General features: G+C 47.8%; 1 pseudogene; it reads left to right on the forward strand.

The window, feature by feature from the left end:
• The first annotated feature begins 417 nt into the window (after positions 1–417).
• On the forward strand, positions 418–7,902 carry LOC136125005 (NUT family member 2G-like; annotated as a pseudogene).
• Positions 7,903–21,907: the final 14,005 nt, after the last annotated feature.

The raw sequence follows: 21,907 nt of genomic DNA on the forward strand, positions 1-21,907 counted from the left end.
GTAGGAAGCAGAGTGTGTTGAGGGACACAAAACTAGGTTGATGGATAAAGACGTGAAAGGAAGGGACTGTCATGTCCAACATCGGTGCCATGAATCAAAAGAAGTTTATAAACTGCCTAAAGAGGCACACGCCAATTGTGTTGCCACTGTGTGAGATGGAAGGAACTTCCGGTTCTTGCCTACCTCCCAGAGCCCTCGTGGAATGTCCCCCCACCCCACGTCACCGGGACCCACGTACCCTCTGCCCCTCCCCCACTGCAGAACGTTTCAGCCCACATTCTACTGTTTAAATTTAAACGTGGCTCTCCTTTACTTGGATCCTGAGCAACTGCTGAAGCAGGTCGCTCTCTGGGTCCTGGTCTTGACTTTTCTCATTGAGGCTACCAGGCAGCAGTAGTCCGTGCCCAAGCCTGCAGGATGGCTTCAGAAGGAGGTAAGCCTATAGGCTGGGGGTGTGTTTTCAGAGACCCTGCCATCTCTCACGTCCTTCGGGTTCACATGTGACACTTCACTGTGGGCACATAGTTGGACTGAAGTAGAGGGAGAAGAGAGCACTGGACACACAAGGACATTTCACCTGGGGAGACTGGGGAGCCTGAAGAAACCTGAGACTGCACTGGGGAGGAGGGGTCATTGGAGGTAGATCAAGAGGAATTGCCCTGGCTATGGAGAAAGGATGGCAGCAGACAGGTTGATTCTTTCTAGAGAGGAGACAAGCCACTCTGAATCGTGTGTGGAAGGATGTGTGTGATGTCCTGGTGGTGACACAGGGAGGGTCATGAGGAAAGCCTAGACCTGTACTATGTTCCTGAGGTACCTGAAGCTTGCCTCACTATATCTTTCAAAGGGATTTGAACAGGAGCCTACTGTATCTCAGGGGGCCCTGGGGAGAGATGGTCTTGGTGAGAAAACTATTCAATGGGGCTGTGTGTGGCCACACCTGTAGTGAAGTGTCCTCTCTGAGAGCGAGACAGGAGGTTACTCTAACTGCCGCAGCCCACACCTCGTCCATTCCTCCCAGCCCAGAGCTCACTTCTCAGTTCAGGTAACTGTTGCCTTGGATTCAACAGGGGATGGGCAACCGTGTAACTTCAGCCAAGAGAGGGCTCAGGTTCCTGTGTTGCTCTGAATTGTTCTTCCTTTTGTGGAATCGCAGTACTTCAGACCTACTTCATCTTGTCCAGTATCTCATGGTGGACCCTCAGGCTGCCTTGAGAGGAAGAGTTTGTTCATATTTCATGGCACTCCTTCATGGACAGGGAACAGATGTGGAGTGGGGTTGTTTCGGGTGGAATGTCTATGAAGGCTGTTTCCTCTTTTAAAGGGGGAAGGAGTGTAGCCCAGGGTCAGGAAGATGATCTTCTGTGTTACTATTAAACGTCCTATGACACCTATTCTGGTTAATTAGGTGCACCGTGGTGTGTACCTTGTTCTCCTGAACAGGGATGTGTTTCAGACAACTTGATCGCCATGGCACCTGGCTTATGCTTGCTTCTCAGATTGTCTCTCCGTTATTGGGAGCTGGAAGGGGAAGGACCACCGGTGGTCTATACTCCCTCGACCAATGTAACATAACAATTCCCTGGCCCTTGTTTACTCCTCTGCAGCCATCACTGGCTGTGAAATGACAGAATCTAAGGGACACGTGCCTACTTCTCAGACCACCCCCACCTCCTAGGAACAGAACTCCTGAGTGATGACAGTGACTTTGGGCACTGGGAAGGGGGTGGCAGGACCTGGCCCATGTTACGTACCTGCTGTGGGTTGTTCTGAGATGCAGGTGCATTCTGGGCCAGTGTTATGGGTTTGTATCAGGATTCCATTAGAGGGATATTTTCCAGAATTTTGTTTTGTTTTGCGAGGCTAGGGAAGAAAGAGGGGATTTATACTGAGTGTCAGGAAAAGGAGGACTGAGGAGGAGGTGGGGCCCTAATGTTTTACACAGTGCCTTTGGGTGCCTAGAACTTACCTTGCAGAAGGTCCCTACCTGCTAGTACGCCAGCTGAGGGGCATTTCTCACAGAGCGGAGGTGCACACAGTTCCAGGTCTTGGGAGACAGCCTGTGAGGCTTAGCTGCCAGGGGCTGCCTTAGGGAGGCTCTCCAAGTGAGTGCTTGCTGAGGCAATTTCTTCTCGGCAGGCAGGGGTCAGGGGCCTTGGTGGATGGGCGCGGGGTCACCGGTGGAATAATTCTCAACTGGAGGTCAGGGCATGAAAAGCAGTTGAAGACATTTGCACGCTGCAGTTTCCCTTGTCCAGGTGTCTCTCACCTGTGGAGATTACATTCTGATGCCGCAGAAAGCCTCTGTCCCACTGGCCCATTCTCCTCCCCCATTCACTCCTTTCTTTTGCCTAAACAGCATCTCCAGTGCTGGGAACAGATGTCATCATGAACCCTGGTGCTTCCTTGTCTTATTTCATGGCAGTGCTCTATCCTCCACCCATTCCTGGCCCCCAGCACCGGCCACCCTGGGGGCAGCACCTGCCACCTCCCATCACCCCAGCATTCCCTCCTGGCAGCAGCCTGCTGCCAGCTTTCCCCACGACACCTTTGGTGGCTAATGGTGGCCGTTGACCCAGTGCCCCTGGGGCCTGCAACCTCACTGTCCAAGTCAGGTCACAAGGGAGGCCAGTGGAGGCGCCCCAGACTCAGACCTTTATCATAACTCAGGGCCCCCTCACCTGGAGCGCTCCAGGGGCCCTCAGCGGGAGTGCTGCATGTCCTGCACCCGTATTCTTAGAATCCCCTGTGATGGAGACCATTGTGACTGCTCCAGCTGTTGGAGTTACTCAGGCTGGCAAGGGAGGCTGGACCCCAGGCTTTCCTCCTCAAGCTCCACCACCAGCTGCCCAGCTGGCCCCTATCATTCGCCCAGTGAACTCTGGGCCTTGGCCACATGGCACTTCCAGGGAGGGCAGCCTGACCACAAACCAGCCCTACGCCTCGCAGGGTGACTGCTCTAACCCCCAGAGCGTATACAGTAACTTCCGATGTTGGCAGTGCCTCAAGCCACTGGCGCGGAGACACCTTCCCCAGAGTCCTGATGCAGAAGCTCTTTCCTGCTTTCTCACGTGAGTGAACGCTCAGGGGGTCGTGAGCTTATCGGAGCTTTTAGATAAAGAGGACCTGGGGATGTACTCGCAGGTTAGGTTTCTAGGGATACTGGAAGCAAGGTCTGAGGGCAATGTCCATGCTATGAGAAGGCACATTGTCGGTCATATGGGTGAGCCTGCCAGTCCATGACATCATGACTGAAATGTGCCTTATCTCAACTGACCCCACCACCCTGAGAGTCTAGCCAACTTGCTCTTCCATGATTCTCATGGTAATATGGACTGAAGACTTGCAGTCAGAGAGGGTCATGCTGTAAGGTGAGGAGCCAAGGAATGGATGCCGCAGTCTCCTGTGGTGCCGTCTCCTTTCATACAGGACTTGAGTGTACGTGGCCGGGGGAGGTCACTTCGGAGGAGGGGGAGGAGCGCGGGGCCCAGGAGAGCGCTTAATGCACGCCTTGACTTCGTTGTTGTGGAGAATTCCACTAGGAACAGGGTGACGGTAGAGCTCTCCTAAGGGCGTGGGCTCTCTCCCACTAGAGCTGTGAGCCTGGCAGGCATTTCCATCCTAAACCTCCGGTCCCTCGTAAAAACGGGACAGTCACACTTCACTCAGAGGACCGGGCAGAAGACTCCTTGGGCTAATCAATGAAGTGTTAGCAGATGGCCTGGCACATGCCACGCCTCATTGATGATAGTGATTTTTCTTACAAAAAGGCAACCTTGAAGAGGAAAGGAGCTCCCCAAGGCACAGTGTCCCAGCTGTAGCCTGGGAGTGGATGGTCATCCTCGAGTGAGTGTGAGGCGGTGACAGCAGTGGCCGGGAAGCCTTGTCTTTGCCCTCCCAGACACCTGCCTCCCACCCTCCTGTTGCTCGGTCATGCTGTGTTGAGTGATGTGTGGTCCACATTGGCGGGTGGGGTCGGGCAGGTGGGGGCTGGGCTGGGCACGGAGACTGACGCCAAGGTCTTACAGCCCAGTGCTTCGATCCGTGGCCCGCCTGAAGCCCACCATGACGCTGGAGTGGGGACTGTTCAGGGCCGTGCAGGAATGGCAGCGCGTTAGCAACTTTGACCGGATGATCTACTATGAGATAGCAGAAAAGTGAGTCAGCGTCCTGGGCCCAGGGGCTGCGTGGAGGCTGAGGCGAGTGGGTGAGGGCAGGGTCTGGCCATGGGGGTGCTCATCAGAGAGGACAAAGGAGGAGGGCTGTCACCCAGAACAGGGGCCCCACAGCCCAGAGGCCCTACTGTCCTCCAGAAACCCCTCCCTCACCTTGAGGGTTTGGGTCTTCTGTCCTTCCTCCACCAGGAGCTCTGCCCTCCCCTGATTTTGACCTACCCTTGCCTTGACATGAAGGTCTCAGGACGGGGCAGGGTGAAGCTGTGAGTCCAGTAGGGGTCCAACTCCGGCCATATGGGCTGGGCCGGAGAAAGAGCTGCACCCGCCAGCCTGCTGCTTCTTTAGTGGTAGGTGGCTGGCGGCCACTGACATAGAATTGGGACCCTCTCTCCTCATGAAAAGTGGCCTGAGTGGGTACCCTGGCATCTCTGAAGAGGCTGGGGAAGCCAGCTGTCGTCAGCCCGAGGGTCTCTGGCTCATCCGTTGTTTGCTCCGTGGTAATCCCCTTGGTTTAAGAAAGAAAAGCAAACAAACGAGCGCCTCTCAGAGGAAAGGAAGGCCTCTCCTCTAAGCTCAGCATCCACGTTGTCCAGCCTCTCCTGGGCCCTCCGTCTCCAGGTCTCTGTTCCAGGACTCTCAGTCCCAGCCCAGGGTCCTGGATTCGGTCAAGGACCCCTGTGGGGAACACATGCCTGTTTTAGCCTCTGGCTGTCAGCCCTTCATATGGTTCTGGATGGGGACGAGGGGCATGAGGAGGGTGGCCCCTGGGTCAGCCACGTGTCCCGTTGACCTGGTTCAATTCAGCGACCTGGGTCGATGCTGTTGAATGGCCTCCAGTGCTGGTGAGGCAGGAAGGGTCGCAGATCTTGTATCAGTTCCAGGAGCAGCTCTCTGCTGTGGACAGCACCTCACAGGGCCTTGACAGCCCCAAGGCACATCCTCTCCAAATCCCTCATTCTTGGCTGCCTTTGTTGGGCTCCAGAACCCAGGCCTTTTTCTCAGGGTGGTCTGTGCCTCCGTCACCCCCCAGGTTCATGGAATTTGAGGCCGAGGAGGAGATGCAGATTCAGAAGTGGCAGTGGATGCAGTGTGCGCAGGACCTGCCTCCTCCAGCCCCACCGAAGCTGGATCCTTGGGGGCCCCCAGCCCCGAAAGTGGGCCTTCAGCCAGGCACCCAGGTTCCCACTGGAGTTGAAGGCACAGGTAACAAGGGCCTAGGGTTGGCCACTGACCCCACGTGGATCCTTTTCCTTCAAGACACGGGCATTGGTCTTTCAACCAAAACAGCCACTGAGGAAGGGGGTGGGGGCGTGGGGTCTCAGCTGCCCTTTGTCACTATGGGGTATTGACTTGGTCAGTTTTGCAACTCCTCTCACACCTCCCTGTCAAAGGACCCCACACAAAGTCTGCCTAGGAAGTGGGCTTGATGGGCAGACCCTTAGAAAATTGGAGGTTCCCCACTTCCTTACTTGTGACTCTCTTAGATGCCCCCCTTACCTCTCCTCTCCAACAGTGCATGAGGCTTCAGGTGGTCCTGACCCCCCTACACCCACAGCAATGTCCCCCAAACAATGCCCTCTCCAACGTGCACTCGGTGGTCAGGAGGTGGACCGGGAGTCCCTCACCTTCCTTCCCTTCCTCCTGCTCTGTCTCAGCCTGTGTTCCCAGGATGTCCGGCCCCAGGGCCCAGCCCTCCCGCCCAAAGCCACACAGGTCCCAGCAGCCCCCAGAGCCCAAGGCACCCAAGGAGATTCCCCCTGAGGCAGTGAGGGAGTATATGGACATCATGGATGCGCTGGTGGGGCCCGTCCACTCAGCCACAGGCGAGTCAGATGCAGAAGGTGGAGAGGACGGAAATGAGCTGAAGCAGGAAGAGGACGGCATCTACTCGGACCCGGGCCTCTTGAGCTACATTGACAAGCTGTGTTCCCAGGAGGACTTTGTCACCAAGGTAGGATAGGCATGGAGCCTGGGGTCTACAAGAGGCATAGAACACTCAGCACCCAAGATCTGGGTTCTGCTCAGGCCGTAGGGACTTAAGCTCAGCTCCTTGTTCCTGAGCCTGGTGTTAGGGGAGGTTTACGCAGATGTATGTGTGTACATGTTTGTGTCTCTTTGTGTGTATGCCTTTGTGTGTCTGTGTATGTGCCTCTGTATATGTGCTCTTTTGTATGTGACTGTGTATGTGCATGTTTGTGTGTGTATGTGCGTGTGTGTGTGTGTGTGTGCTGACCAGCCCCGCCTTGTGGAGGAGAGTGGGGTGGGTCTCTGCTTTTCACTTTCCCTCCAGGTCTTCTTGTCTCACAGGCTACTCCTGGCCAAGGATGCTCACAGCCTCTTCTTTCTGTCCGAGGTGGAGGCAGTCATTCACCCTCGATTCCTGGCAGAATTGCTTTCCCCAGACCCACAGCTGGATCTCTTGGCCCTAGCGGAGGAGCTGGAGCAGGAAGAAGGGCTCACCCCCAAAGAAGTGAGCCAGAGGAGGGAGAGGGACACTCAGGGAGCCAGGGAGCCCCACAGGAGGGGGACCCCAGGTGATCCAGGGGACAGGGGAACCCAGATTTCCCAGGGGGTCCAGAGGAGGGAGGGATCCCCGGTAGAACAGGGGACACAAGGGACACCCAGGAAGACCAGTGCACGGAGGGACCCCAGTGAACAGGGGAGAGGTAGGGCCCCAGAACTGGAGGGCCACCTGGTGCTGTCCATCCCTCCCCTGCCTGGGAGGCCTGGCATGGGGAAGGGCCCGTTCCGGGGTGGGTGCAGTGCAGGGTGAAAGGAAGGAGAGGATGGGGAGCCGGGAGGGGAGGGAAGGGCACAAAGCTGGGAATAAGGTGCAGGAGGATGGCAGGAATGTCACAGTGTCTGTTTTTAGATTCAAGTTCTGGAGTCACTGTCCGTCACTGTCCTCCTCCCTCCTACCAGCTGGTGCAGAAACAACTCCTGGCCTTGAAAGAGGATGAGGGTATGCGGGCAGCCCCGAGTCCCAGTGCACCTGGAATGGGCTCAAGTCCTTCTGAGTCCGACGCTGGCCAAGGTGCCCAGAGGCACGACCAAGACCCCCATCTAGGGGTCAGTGATGAAGCCTGCCCACCAGAGATTGATTCTGAGGCTCCTCGTAGGCTCATCCAAAGAGACACTGGCCTGTGCAGGCCCAAAGCCTTTGTTTCCTCTCAAGGACGTCAGGAGGTCTCTCCATCCTCTCCCCAGGGTCAAAGGCACGCTGGCCCTCTACGGGGACCCAGGGATGCGTCTATGTTCAGAGAGGCCTCTCCTGTTCGGGAGGCCTGAGGGCCCAGGGACGGGTCCGGTGAGGACGAGGAGGAACTCCCCAGCCTGGCCTTCCTCTTCGGCTCTCTGCTGGGTGCCCCAGAGTCCTGCCCATGCCTCAGGCCTGGCCTCCCCTGGAGGTTGGCAGGCCCAGAGTGCTCCCCACGCCCCCTCCCCTCAGAGAAGAGGCCTCAGCCCAGCTCCACCAGCTGCTCCCAAGTCGAGGAAGCGGGCTCTGTTTGGACACCCAGCCGCTGCTGAGAAGCTGCCCATCCCCGGGGCTGGCCTCCGGGTGTCTAGGAGGCCAGCCTTGGCTCTGGGGCCGGCTCTCCCCTCACAGCCGAGAAAGAGAAAGCGTGACCCGTGTGTCACAGAGAAGAGTAAGAAGAGGAGAAGAAGCACTGCAGCCAGTAGGGAACAGCTGGGCCGGCCCTCCAGGGCGGCTCCCAGGGGAGCGTAGGGGCTCCTCGTCATCCCAGTGCGGATCCTAGATGATGTGGGGGGAAGGGAGGGAGGGCAGGACCACCAGGGTGGGGAGAGGGAGCGGGATTGTGGGAGGTTAGGGAGGTGGGAGAGGTAGGTGTGGCCAGGTGTGGGTGGGAGCAGGACCTTTGGAGTGATGTATATAAATTGTGAATAAAGATAGTTTTGGTGGGAAATGCTCTCAGGCCACTGTCCTCTTGTTCATGTTGAGTTGCTCCACAGAGAGTGATCCTGAGAGGAAGGAAGGATGAGGGAGGTCACAGGAGCTCTGGATCTACAGGTGGCCAGACCTTTCCTCCACATAGGTAAGGACTCCTCAGGCTGGCCCTGGGAACGCACAGCTCTCACTTTCCCCAGGGACCCCTCATCATCCCCTTATGTAAAGCCTGCTTGGCTAGGGGCCTTCTGGGGCATCTGTACCATCTTCTGCATCCCAGAACCTTCTGGGGAGGCAGAGCTGCTTTTGTGCCTTTCAGCCCTCTGGACACTCACCAGTTTCTAGGATGGAGCCTGGACACAGCCCTTGTCATTATGGAGCTTCTCTCTGCATCCCTGAAGTGGCCAGGTGATGGCGCTGGGATGACCCTCCACTCATCCAGGGTCTCCTGTGTGGGTGGCCTGACCAGAGAGGAAAAGTCTTGTCCATGGGGACAGGACTGTTTGCCTCATCGTAGCGGGAGCAACCTTTAGTCCCACTGGGATTATTGCAATGTGGAGAGTGGTGGACGCAGCTACCTCTTAATCCCAATGAGGATGCAACAAGGGGAATCGGTGTGGGGAAATTCATGGAGCACCCGTGAAAGGTGTGTATAAGGATAGTGACAGTTGGACCCCTTTGTGGAACTTGTGGGATTTCTGTGCAGCAGCATCTTGTTCAACTGAAGGAGGAGGACCCATCTGGCTGTGGCTGTGGGGACTGGCCTTAGGGGCCTATGGGTGTGCAAAGACACCCCAGAACTATACTGTCCCTTCCCTTTCCACCCATGGCTGGACATGTGTGTGTATTGGTATCAACACTGATTTGTATTCCCATATAAAACAGTTCCTCCTAACAAACTATGACCGCATTTCACAAGAACAGCTTGCTCACAGGGGCAGCAGTGGTGGGGGAGAGGTGTCTGTGGCCCCAGATCTGGGTGGGAGCTGGGATCCATGCTGAGGAGTGTGGAGGCCTCAGTCATCGTCCTGTGGGTGCCGGCAGAGACTTCGAATCATCAGAGCAGGGCAAATGACCCGCTCATGAGGGTGAGACGAGCAAACAATGAGGGCCAGGGCGCAGACCCCTGCTGTCTCCCCGAACTGCCCCCGCTTGCATCCTGCTTAGCCCCCGTCATGGCAAGTGCTGGCCCACCTCTGAAGCCCCTTCCTCCTAACGCACTCAGATGCTCTGATCCTTTGTGAACCCGCCCTGGGCCTCACCCCCCCTTCCCTGCTGGCCAAAGCCTCTTCTACTGCTTCTGAGTTCTGATTCCTTCCCCAGGACCCAGGCGGGGGTTGGGGCAGCAGAGACTCCCTAATTCTTCCTCCTCCTCCCTGAGATCTTGACAATCACCTTTGTATGTTTCTATGATTTTAACTACTGTAGATACTTCATGTGAGTGGCTATGATATGTCCTTTTATGAGTGGATTATTTCACTTAGCATAATGTCTTAGAGGTTTATCCATGTTGTAGCATGAGACATGGTTTCCTTTTATTTCAAGGAAGGAAATATTTCATTGTATTTATAGACCCCATTATCCGTTCATCTGTTGATGGACGTTTGGGTTTCTTTACATCTTGGGTATTTTGGATAATGTTATGATGAATGTGGGTGTGGAAATATTTGTTTGAGATCCTGCTTTGAATTCTTTTGGATACAAATCCAGAAGTGGGACTGCTGGATCACATGGTAGTTACATTTTTAATTTTTTGAGGAAACTTCATATTGTTTTCCATAAGGGTTGTCCCATTTTACACTCTCACCAACAATGAGAAAGATAGCCACCATCAAGAACTTGGTATATATCCATCTTATAAAAATGTTTATGCTTTCAGCACAGCTGTAGATAATCAAAATTATGTATAATAATAATATTTTTGGTTATATATGGTGTCATGTAAATCATATTGCCTTTGGCTTCTTCTTTTAACATTCTTACTTTAAGAAAAATTGATATATTAGATGTTCTTTAATTTTTTAATTATTTATAATTTTGCATTGTATGCATACATTAAAAATAATTTATCAGTTCCCTTGTTGGTGAACTTTTATAAATTATAATGTGACAGGGTAATCAGTTCCAGAGGAAAAGCTTTTCCTTTCAGAACTTTGAATATTTATTCCATCGAATATGGCTTTTGTTACAGTTTTTTCAAATTATGCCATCAGTACACCCTTTCATGGTGGGTGATCAGTTTCTTTGCTAATTGTTTTTTTTTAAGATTGTCTTTTGTCTTTTGTGTTCTCCAGTTTCTTGACGCGTGATTAGTTTCAGGTTAAAAAAATTTATCCTCCATGTAATCTATTTTGCTTCACTAACTGATAATACACGTTCTTCATCTCATCCAGAACATAATATTATCTTTTTCAAATGTTACTTCTACTCATTCTTTCCTGTCTCTACTTCTAGAACCCTGGATATATGTATATTAGACCATCTTATATATGTTCTCTATGTCTTCATCAGCTTGGATGGCTATAACAAAATGCCATAGACCTGGTGGCTTGAAAAACAGATGTAATTTCTTAACAGTTCTGAAGGTTGGAAGGCCAAGATCAAGGTGCCATATTCAGTTCCTGGTGAAAGCTCTCTTCCTACTTTTCAGATGGTTGTCTTACTGTGTCCTCATGTGGCAGAGAGAAAGAGGGATCTCTCTTGTGTCTTTTCTTCTAAGGGCACTACACCCATTATGAAAGCTCCATTCCCATGACCTAATTACCTCCCAAAGGCCCTATCTCCAAATACATTGAAGGTTAGGGCTTCAACATAAGAATTGGTGGGGGTGATATACGTCCATAGAATTCTGCCCCTGGTACCCAAAATTCATTTCCTTATTGTATACAAAATACATTCATTCTATCCCAACAGACTCAAAAGCCTTAACTCATTCCAACATCAACTGTAAAATTTAAAGTCCAAAGTCTGAGCTAAACACCATCTAAATCATATATGGGTGAGACTGGAGGTAGTATTCATCCTGAGGCAAAATTCCTCTGTAGTTGTAAATCTGTCACCAAGACAAGTTAAGTGTTTCCAAATACGATGGTGGGACTGGCATATAATAGACATCCCTACTCGAAAAGGAAGAAATAGGAAAGAAGGAAGGGGTGACAGTTTCCAAGCAAGTCCAAAGCCTAGCAAGGCCAATCCCATTAGATCTTAAGGTATGAGAGTAATCCTCTTTGGTTTGATGCTTTGCCCCCCAGTCTCACTGGGGTGGAAACATCATCCCCACAGCTCGGTGGGGCAGCCCCACTCCTTCAGCTTGGTAGGGTGCCACCCACACTGCAGCTCTCTGTAGGGCCTCCACCTACACCATGACTCTCTGTGAGGGCGACAATATCACATTTTGAAACTGAGGCCCCCTGGGCCTGTGGTGGGATTGACAGACCCAATGACCTCAGAATCACCTTTGGGGTCTTTCTTCCCTTTTCTTCAAGAGGAGTACACATTCACAGCCGAATTGCTCTAGTCTCCCATTCTGTAGAATCCAAGAATTCTGACAGCCTTCCCTCATTCTGCCTGGCTGTCTCTGTCCCCTGCTAGTTCAAACTGGCAGTGTCCCTGCTGGTTTAATCCTTTACTATTCCTGGCCTCTGCTGAGAGGACAAATTAAATTAATAGCACATCTGCTACACCCTTCGAGTTTTCTTCAGAACAGGCTTTCTCACTTTCAAATACGGATAGGCTGAGAAGTTTCTAAATCTCTAAGTTCTGATTTCTTTTTACTTAACAATTTGGTCTTCAATTACTCTCTCTCCTGATGTGTTTTACTGTGAGCGGTGATGAGGAATCAAGCTACTTCTTCCAAACTTTGTTCAGAGATCTCCTCAGATGAATATTCAGTTTCATCACTTACAAGGAGTACCTTCCAAAAAACACTAAAACACAGTTCAGTCGAGTTCTTTGCCACTTTATAATAAGAATTGCCTCTCCTCCAATTTCTAATAACGTGTTCCTCATTTCTGTTTGAGACCTCACCAGAATAGCCTTTAACGTCCAAATTTCTATCTGTTCATGATTATTTCTGTATTCTCTACAAAGATGGAGATTTTCTCTCCAGTGTGCCTCTTTTCTTTCTGAGCCATCGCCAGAATCACTTTTAATAGGTAAGGGCTAAAAGGCCTTTATGGTGATCTCAGCTTTTTTTTAGCATGCACTTCAAATCTCTTTCAGCCTTTACCTACTATCCAATTCCAAGGCCACTTTCACATATTTAGGTGTTTGCTACTTCTTGGTACCAAAATATGTCTTAGCTCAAGGGACTATAACAAACTACCACAGACTGGGTGGCTTAAACAACAGAGGCTTATTTCTCACAGTTCTTGAGGATGCAAAGTCCAAAATCAAGCCACCAGCAGACTCTAGGTCCATAAACTTCTCATTCATAATTTCTGACCGTTTCTTTTCTGTGCTACATTTTAGCTAATTTTTCACATCTATCATCCATGTCATCCACTTCCTCTTTATCAGTATCTGATCTAACTTTTTCCCATTCACTTTGATACACAGATGTGTGATGTTTGTATGTTGGATTTCATCATATACTATAAAATATTCAATTTCAATGGTCAAGATTTACTAACATAAATCATTTTTACTGTTGAAGACAGAACATTCTTAACTGGAACTGGCACTGTTAATACAAGTATATGATAGTGAATAGAAGCCCAAGTAGTACAGTTTGGTGCCACTCCTTGATTTGGGTTAAGGTGCCAGCACTTCTGCCACCTTTGCTTTTGCACCATCAGTACCTATGTCAACACAATTGTTCCAGAGTAAGTCATGAGATTAAAAAAGTTTCACCAACAGTTTGAATATTACAGCATCATGTTGTTTGTGATCAAGCATGAAGATCATCAATATTATCTAGTGCTAGTACTAGAAAAATTCAAGAAAAACAGCAAACCCAGTCATTTTTTGTTTCCTTTCCTATCTGAAAAGCTGCAAGCAACATTTTTTTGCCCTTTAAAGGGCTCATATGTCTCTGTTTAAAATATTCCATTCCTCTCTCTCTTTTTTTAAATTTATTAATTTATTTATTTGTTTTTAGGTGCGTTGGGTCTTCGTTGCTGTGCGCAGCCTTTCTCTAGTTGCGGTGAGCAGGCTTCTCATTGTGGTGGCTTCTCTTGTTGAGGAGTACGGGCTCTAGACGCACGAGCGTCAGTAGTCGTGGCACATGGGCTCAGGAGTCGTAGTTCATGGGCTTTAGAGCACAGGCTCAGTAATTGTGGAGCACGGGCTTAGTTGCTCAGCGGCATGTGGGATCTTTCCAGACCAGGGATCAAACCCATGTCCCCTGCATTGGCAGGCGGATTCCCAACCACTGCACCACCAGGGAAGTCCCAATTCCTCTCTCTTTAAATGTAAAGTGATTGGACTTAAAGCAGTGCTTAAAGTTTACTGGTACTATAATCCTTGTTCAAAATTGCTCTGTGGCATAAGCCACAGTGCAGTGAATTGTTGACACCTCCAAATCCCAGGGAGGCCCCTGAGTGCTCTCTCAGGAGGAAATTGAGGTCAGGTGTATCTGATGGCCTGTGTGCTCTCTGTGCTCCTGGTGATGTGTGGGGGCTTTCAGGTGAGTGCAGTGGGTAGACTCATGGACTCTTAGTCTTGGCTGGGGGAGACAGCACTGTCGGGTTTATTTTTCCACATTTCCTCCTTTTGTGTTGCCTTTCTCCCAGTTGCATTTAGCCTGATTAGAGGGAAGGAGGAGATGTTGGTAGCTGGGCAGGTGATTCTCCAGGAGCAAATGTCAGGGATGGTTGTGTGGGCAAGATCCCTAGGCCCTATCCTGGCAATCTTGCTGTGCACTGAGCAGTCCAGATGAATGGGGTCCTTGATCAGAAGTCCATGGAACTTTTGGCAATCTGTGCAAAATTTGGGATCTGAGGATGGGCTCAGAAATTTCAGCAAGGATTTGGCGGTATCTTACCCTCGGGCTGTTTAAGAGCCCCTGGTTTTGAATGGCATGAAGCACCAGAGAGCCTTTGATCACATTCTATACAGCTGTCCTGTGTATGGCCCTCCAGCAGCAAACCTTCTCTGCTGTGACCTCAGGGCAGGCCCCATCCCCGCCCCCAGGCTCCTGCCCTGTGAAACATGAGGGTGTAAAGCAGGCTGATTGTCAGTGCTTGGCTCCTGGCTTGCCTGACTCAAAGTATGGAGCATCTGTTCACCTTGTGCTGGTACCCTTCCCAGAATCAATGGGCTCACAGCCCAGACATTTATGCTGAGTCTGGGGGCAGCTGTGCCATGAGAAGCCATGTCTTGTCACTTGGCCCAGGGAGCACCTCCTCAATGGACCACACTTTTCATATGGGCCTCCTGCTCTCCTGCCCTCTTGTTTTGTTCTGAGGCAGGTGGTTGTGATGGCCAGTACTGTGGGGTCTTGTGACCTCAGAGCAGACACTGGAGGCTGACTGACCCCACAGAGGTGGACAAGGATGTGGCCTCAGGCGATGGGTCCCTTCTGGGTTTCTGCCTCTCCTCCCTGACACCTGACCCTTGCTCTCAAAAGCTCACCTTTCTGTGTAGTTGCCTCACCAGGGAGCAGTGATGGGCTTTGCCCTGCTGACCTATACCCTCGGAGTAGGTGGCCACAGCCTGGCTTGTCACACACTGGGGAAATCCTACACTGGGGAAGTCAGGATTGTGCCTTGCTGGGCTTGGAACCCAGGTAGAAAGGTAGATGGTGTGGGTCTGAGGGACTGATGCCCCAGCCCCAGGACAGGTGACTTCTCCTGGGAGAGGTTGCCCACGGCCCCCTTTGGCCCCTCACTCCTGCAGAGGTGCTGATAGACGACCCCTGCAGGCCACAGCCTCTGTGCATAGGATCTGCCCAGTATCACATGAGAAGCCAGGCCCAGGAGCCTTGCTCTCTCTGAGAGCAGCTGGTCATCCCAAACTGAGGGGCATCTTCTCAGACAGAGGGCACATAGCTGACCTGCAACTGACATATGGACTCTTCCCTGGGCTTTATCCCTGAATTTACCTCCATTCTTGTCTCCTGTCTCACGGCCACTGCCTTTTCCCCCAGACACCGGAGATCTCCAGGCTTGGGTGGAGTATGACATGTTGTCAAGCTCAGTGGTGTCCACGTCACCAGCCCACTGGAATCACGCCCCAGGAAGCCTTTGAGAGAGCAAGACCAAGGACTTTAAGAAGACTAGGGTTAATGTTAAGGAGCATAGATTGTAAGATGAGGAATTTCACTAGTGTTTTTCAATCTGTAAGAAGAATGAAATAGAAATTGCAGAATTGAAACTTGTTCAGACATCAAGAAATAATAGTTTACAGGCCTCAAGAAATAATAGTTTAACAAGTGACACATTCACAGACTCAGAGAAAGGACCACCATCCACAGAGTGTGCAAAGGAGGTGCCTAATCCCAAGAGCAGCAGCAAGGCAGGTGCTGGGCAACGTTTTGTATGTAATATACACCAAAGGGAACCTTGGCCAGTGATACCAGGGAAAGGCTATCATGGTGAAGGTGCACTCATCTCCAACACCCTCACTTGAAATCAAAGTATTGGCTGAAGAAACAGACTTCACAGAGAGTTTGGCCACCTGGCCTGGGTTCTCCCTACAAAATGCCATGTTTCTCCAAGAACAGGGCACAATTTTCCAAAAGGAAAATTGAAAGCAGTCACAGTTTTCCGAATCATAGACTGCATATCTTAACGGTACAGCTATTACAAATTTGTACCTTTGTTTAAAGGGAATTGTTAAGTGGTGGGTAGGGAGTGATGTGTTCCAGGGAGAATTTGGGCCCTCTGGCTTGCAGGTGACCCTCTTATCAGACAGGGCAATTCTGCCAGTAATTCATCACTGCCTTCATTCCTCAGGTGGTAGGGATACAAAGGGATTAAAAGGGGTGCGGGCAGAGGACAGCCCTCACTGACAGCACAGAGCCATCACCTACTGTCTCCTCAACTCCTCTGCCCACATAGCCACCGAGGGTACCAGCTTCTTTCTTTCACAGCAGCTGTTGATAGCACACCATCATCCAAGGTGTTCTTGAGCACCAACTTTGCACTACTCAGCAGCATAATGGAGAAATCAAGGATGGTCCATGGAAATACCTAAGGGTCTTGTTTTAGGGCAAACGAGCTTATTCTGAAATATGTGCTTCTTAGTTAATTGGGGTTCGAATGTCCTTCCTTTTATGAAATGATGTTGATAATGTTTGAAAAATAAAAGGTTGGCAACCCCATGAGAAACTATGCTTTTGTCTGAGTGGGGTTGGAGACCAAGAGGGAGTAATGAAAATTATGGCTGTTGAAGTAGTGAGAGGACAGGGCTAACTTGTTCAAGACTGCCTCCCTGTAGGAGGAAGGCCAGCCTTCCTCAAGACTTCATGGACACATAAAGCACCAGAGCCCAAAGTTTGGGTCCCTCTCCTGGACCCTGGATCCCTACTGGATACCTGTGTGCTGGCCCAGAAAAAAGTGTGCAGTGGGGACCCACAAACTCCCCATTATTCCTGTGTCTGTGAACTTCCCCTGATAAACATGACTCCAGCAGCCAGGGTTACATATTTTTTGGGAATTCACTTATGGTTACATGTGCAAAAGACTGAGAACTACTATGTAAAATTAATATTTCAAAACTTCAGTTCAGTGATATTTGAAGGACCTCTATAAAGTAACTAAACAAACATAATTGCATTGTATTCCACTGTGTCCAAAGTCTAAATTTTAAATTGTATAAAAATGAGAGTGAGAAGTAGAGAGCCTCCAAACGTCTGGAAATTAAGATACACACTTCTAAATAATCCATGGGGTTCTTTTTGAATTTTATTTTATTTTTTTATACAGCAGATTCTTATTAGTCATCAACTTAATACACATCAGTGTACACATGTCAATCCCAATCGCCCAATTCATCACACTCCCACTCCCACCCCCCCGCCGCTTTTGCCCCTTGGTGTCCATACGTTTGTTCTCTACATCTGTGTCTCAATTTCTGCCCTGCAAACCGGTTCATCTGTACCATTTTTCTAGGTCCCACATATATGCGTTTAATATACGATATTTGTTTTTCTCTTTTTGACTTACCCCGTATGACAGTCTCTAGATCCAACCATGTCTCAACAAATGACCCAATATCGCTCCTTTTATGGCTGAGTAATATTCCATTGTATATACGTACCACATGTTCTTTATCCATTCATCTGTAGATGGGCATTTAGGTTGTTTCCATGACCTGGCTAATGTAAACAGTGCTGCAATGAACATTGGGCTGCATGTGTCTTTTTGACTTATGGTTTTCTCTGGGTATATGCCCAGGAGTGGGATTGCTGGATCATATGGTAATTCTAGTTTTACTTTTTTAAGGAACCTCCATACTGTTCTCCATAGTGGCTGTATCAATTTACATTCCCACCAACCATGCAAGAGGGTTCCCTTTTCTCCACACCCTCTCCAGCATTTGTTGTTTGTAGATTTTCTGGTGATGCCCATTCTAACTGGTGTGAGGTGATACCTCATTGTAGTTTTGATTTGCATTTCTCTAATAATTAGTGACATTGAGCAGCTTTTCATGTGCTTTTTGCCCATCTGTATGTCTTCTTTGGAGAAATGTCTATTTAGGTCATCTGCCCATTTTTGGATTGGGTTGTTTGTTTTTTTAATATTGAGCTGCATGAGCTGTTTATATATTTTGGAGATTAATCTTTTGTCCGTTGATTCATTTGCAAATATTTTCTCCCATTCTGAGGGTTGTCTTTTCATCTTGTTTATGGTTTCCTTTATGGTGCAAAAGTTTTGAAGTTTCATTAGATCCCATTTGTTTATTTTTGTTTTTATTTCCATTACTTTAAGAGGTGGATCAAAAAAGATCTTGCTGTGATTTATGTCAAAGTGTGTTCTTCCTATGTTTTCCTCCATGAGTTTTATAGTGTCCAGTCTTACATTTAGGTCTCTAATACATTTAGAGTTTATTTTCGTATATGGTGTAAGGGAGTGTTCTAATTTCATTCTTTTACATGTAGCTCTCCAGTTTTCCCAGCACCACTAATTGAAGAGACTGTCTTTTCTCCACTGTATATCCTTGCCTCCTTTGTTATAGATTAGTTGACTATAGGTGCATGGGTTTATCTCTGGGCTTTCTATCTTGTTCCATTGATCTATGTTTCTGTTTTTGTGCTGGTACCATATTGTCTTGATTACTGTAGCTTTGTAGTATATACTGAAGTCAGGGAGTCTGATTCCTCCAGCTCCGTTTTCTTCCCTGCAGACTGCTTTGTCTGTTCGTGGTCTTTTGTGTCTCCATACACATTTTAAGTTTTTTGTTCTAGTTCTGTAAAAAATGCCATTGGTAAATTGATAGGGATTGCATTGCATCTGTAGATTGCTTTGGGTGTTATAGTCATTTTCACAGTATCGATTCTTCCAATCCAAGACCATGGTATATCTCTCCATCTGTTGGTATCATCTGTAATTTCTTTCATCAGTGTCTTATACTTTTCTGCATACAGCTCTTTTGTCTCCCTAGGTAGGTTTATTCCTAGGTATTTTATTCTTTTTGTTGCAATGGTAAATGGGAGTGTTCCCTTAATTTCTCCTTCAGATTTTTCATCATTAGTGTATAGGAATGCAAGAGATGTCTGTGCATTAATTTTGTATCCTGAAACTACCAAATTCATTGATGAGCTCTAATAGTTTTCTGGTGGCATCTTTAGGAGTCTCTATGTATAGTATCATGCCATCTGCAAACAGTGACAGTTTTACTTCTTCTTTTCCAATTTCTATTCCTTTTATTTATTTTTCTTCTCTGATTGCCATGGCTAGGACTTCCAAAACTGTGTTGAATAATAGTGGTGAGAGTGGACATCCCTGCCTTGTTCCTGATCTTAGAGGAAATGCTTTCAGGTTTTCACCATTGAGAATGATGTTTGCGGTGGGTTTCTCATATATGGCCTTTATTATGTTGAGGTATGTTCCCTCTATTCCCATTTTCTGGAGATTTTTTATCATAAATCGGTGTAGAATTTTGTCAAAAGCTTTCTCTGCATCTACTGAGATGATCATATGGTTTTTCTTCTTCAATTTGTTAATATGGTGTATCACATTGATTGATTTGCATATATTGAGGAATCCTTGCATCCCTGGGATAAATCCCACTTGATCATGGTGTATGATCCTTTTAATGTGGTGTTGGATTCTGTTTGCTAGTATTTCGTTGAGGATTTTTGCATCTATATTCATCAGTGATATTGGTCTGTAATTTTCTTTTTTTGTAGTATCTTTGTCTGGTTTTGGTATCAGGGTGATGGTGGCCTCGTAGATTGAGATTAGGAGTGTTCCTTCCTCTGCAAATTTTTGGAAGAGTTTGAGAAGGTTGGATGTTAACTCTTCTCTAAATGTTTGATAGCATTCACCTGTGAAGCCATCTGGTCCTGGACTTTTGTTTCTTGGAAGATTTTTAATCACAGTTTCAATTTCATTACTTGTGACTCATCTGTTCATATTTTCTATTTCTTCCTGGTTCACCCTTGGAAGGTTATACCTTTCTAACAATTTGTCCATTTCTTCTGGGTTGTCCATTTTATTGGCATACAGTTGCTTGTAGTAGTCTCTTAGGATGATTTGTATTTCTGTGGTTTCTGTTGTAACTTCTCCTTTTTCATTTCTAATTTTATTGATTTGAGTTCTCTCCCTCTTTTTCTTGATGAGTCTGGCTAATGGTTTATCAATTTTGTTTATCTTCTCAGAGTACCAGCTTTTAGTTTTATTGATCTGTGCTATTGTTTTCTTGTTTCTCTATCATTTATTTCTGCTTTGACCTTTATGATTTCTTTCCTTCTGGTAACTCTGGGTTTTGTTTGTTCTTCTTTTTCTAGTTCCTTTAGGTGTAAGGTTAGATTGCTTATTTGAGATTTTACTTGTTTGTCGAGGTAGGCTTGTATAGCTATAAACTTCCCTCTTAGACCTGCTTTTGCTTCATCCCATAGGTTTTGGATCATCTTGTTTTCATTGTCATTTGTCCCTGGGTAGTTTTTGATTTCTTCTTTGATTTCTTCAGTGATCTCTTGGTTATTTAATAACGTATTGCTTAGCCTCCATGTGTTTGTGTTTTTTATGTTTTTTTCCATATAATTCATTTCTAATCACATAGCATTGTGGTCAGAGAAGATGCTTGATATGATTTCAATTTTCTTAAATTTACTGATGCTTGATTTGTGACCCAAGATGTGATCTATCCTGGGGAATGTTCCATGCACCCTTGAGAAGAAAGTGTATTCTGTTGTTTTTGGATGGAATGTCCTATAAATATCAATTAAATCTATCCTGTCTATTGTGTCATTTAAAGCTTCTGTTTCCTTATTTGTTTTCATTTTGGATGATCTGTCCGTTGGTGTAAGTGAGGTGTTAAAATCCCCCACTATTATTTTGTTAGTGTCGATTTCCTCTTTTAGAGCTCTTATCAGTTGCCTTATGCATTGAGGTCCTCCTATGTTGGGTGCATATATATGTATAACTGTTATTTCTTCTTCTTGGATTGATCCCTTTATTGTTTTGTTTTTTGTTTTTTGGTTTTTTGCGGTACACAGGCCTCTCACTGCTGTGGCCTCTCCTGTTGTGGGGCACAGGCTCCGGACGCGCAGGCTCAGCGGCCATGGCTCACGGACCCAGCCGCCCCGCAGCATGTGGGATCTCCCCGGACCAGGGCACGAACCGGCGTCCCCTGCATCGGCAGGCGGACTCTCAACCACTGCGCCACCAGGGAAGCCCAGATTGATCCCTTTATCATTATGTAGTGTCCTTCCTTGTCTCTTGTAACATTCTTTTTTTAAAGTCTATTTTATCTGATGTGAGTATTGCTACTCTAGCATTCTTCTGATTTTCATTTGCATGGAATATCTTATTCCATCCCCTCACTTTCAGTTTGTATGTGTCCCTAGGTCTGAAGTGAGTGTCTTGTAGACAACATATATATGGGTCTTGTTTTTGGATCCATTCAGCAATCCTGTGTCTTTTGGTTGGAGCATTTAATCCCATCACGTTTAGGGTAATTATCGATATGTATGTTCCTATTACCATTTTCTTAATTGTTTTTGGTTTGTCTTTGTAGGTCCTTTTCTTCTCTTGTGTTTCCCACTTAGAGAAGTTCCTTTAGTATTTGCTGTAGAGCTGGTTTGGTGGTGATGAATTCTCTTAGCTTTTGCTTGTCTGTAAAGCTTTTGATTTCTCCATTGCATCTGAATGAGATCTTTGTCAGGTAAAGTAATCTTGGTTGTAGGTTCTTTCCTTTCATCACTTAATATATGTCATGCCATTCCCTTCTCACTTGTTGAGATTCTGCTGAGAAATCAGCTGTTAACCTTATGGGAGTTCCCTTGTATGTTATTAGTAGTTTTTCCCTTGAAGCTTTCAATAATTTTTCTTTGTCTTTAATTCTTGCCAGTTTGATTACTATGTGTCTTGGCGTGTTTCTCCTTGGGTTTATCCTGTATGGGACTCTCTGTGCTTCCTGGACTTGGGTGGCTATTTCCTTTCCCATATTAGGGAAGTTTTCAACTCTTACCTCTTCAAACATTTTCTCAGGTCCTTTCTCTCTCTCTTCTCTTTCTGGGACCCCCATAACGCGAATGTTGTTGCATTTAATGTTGCCCCAGAGGTCTCTTAGGCTGTCTCCATTTCTTTTCATTCTTTTTTTCTTTATTCTGTTCCACAGCAGTGAATTCCACCTTTATGTCTTCCAGGTCACTTATCCATTCTTCTCCCTCATTTATTCTGCTATTGATTCTCTCTAGTGTATTCTAAGTCTTTGT

Source organism: Phocoena phocoena, chromosome 6 (genome assembly GCF_963924675.1).
Source record: "Phocoena phocoena chromosome 6, mPhoPho1.1, whole genome shotgun sequence".
NCBI lineage: Eukaryota > Metazoa > Chordata > Mammalia > Artiodactyla > Phocoenidae > Phocoena > Phocoena phocoena.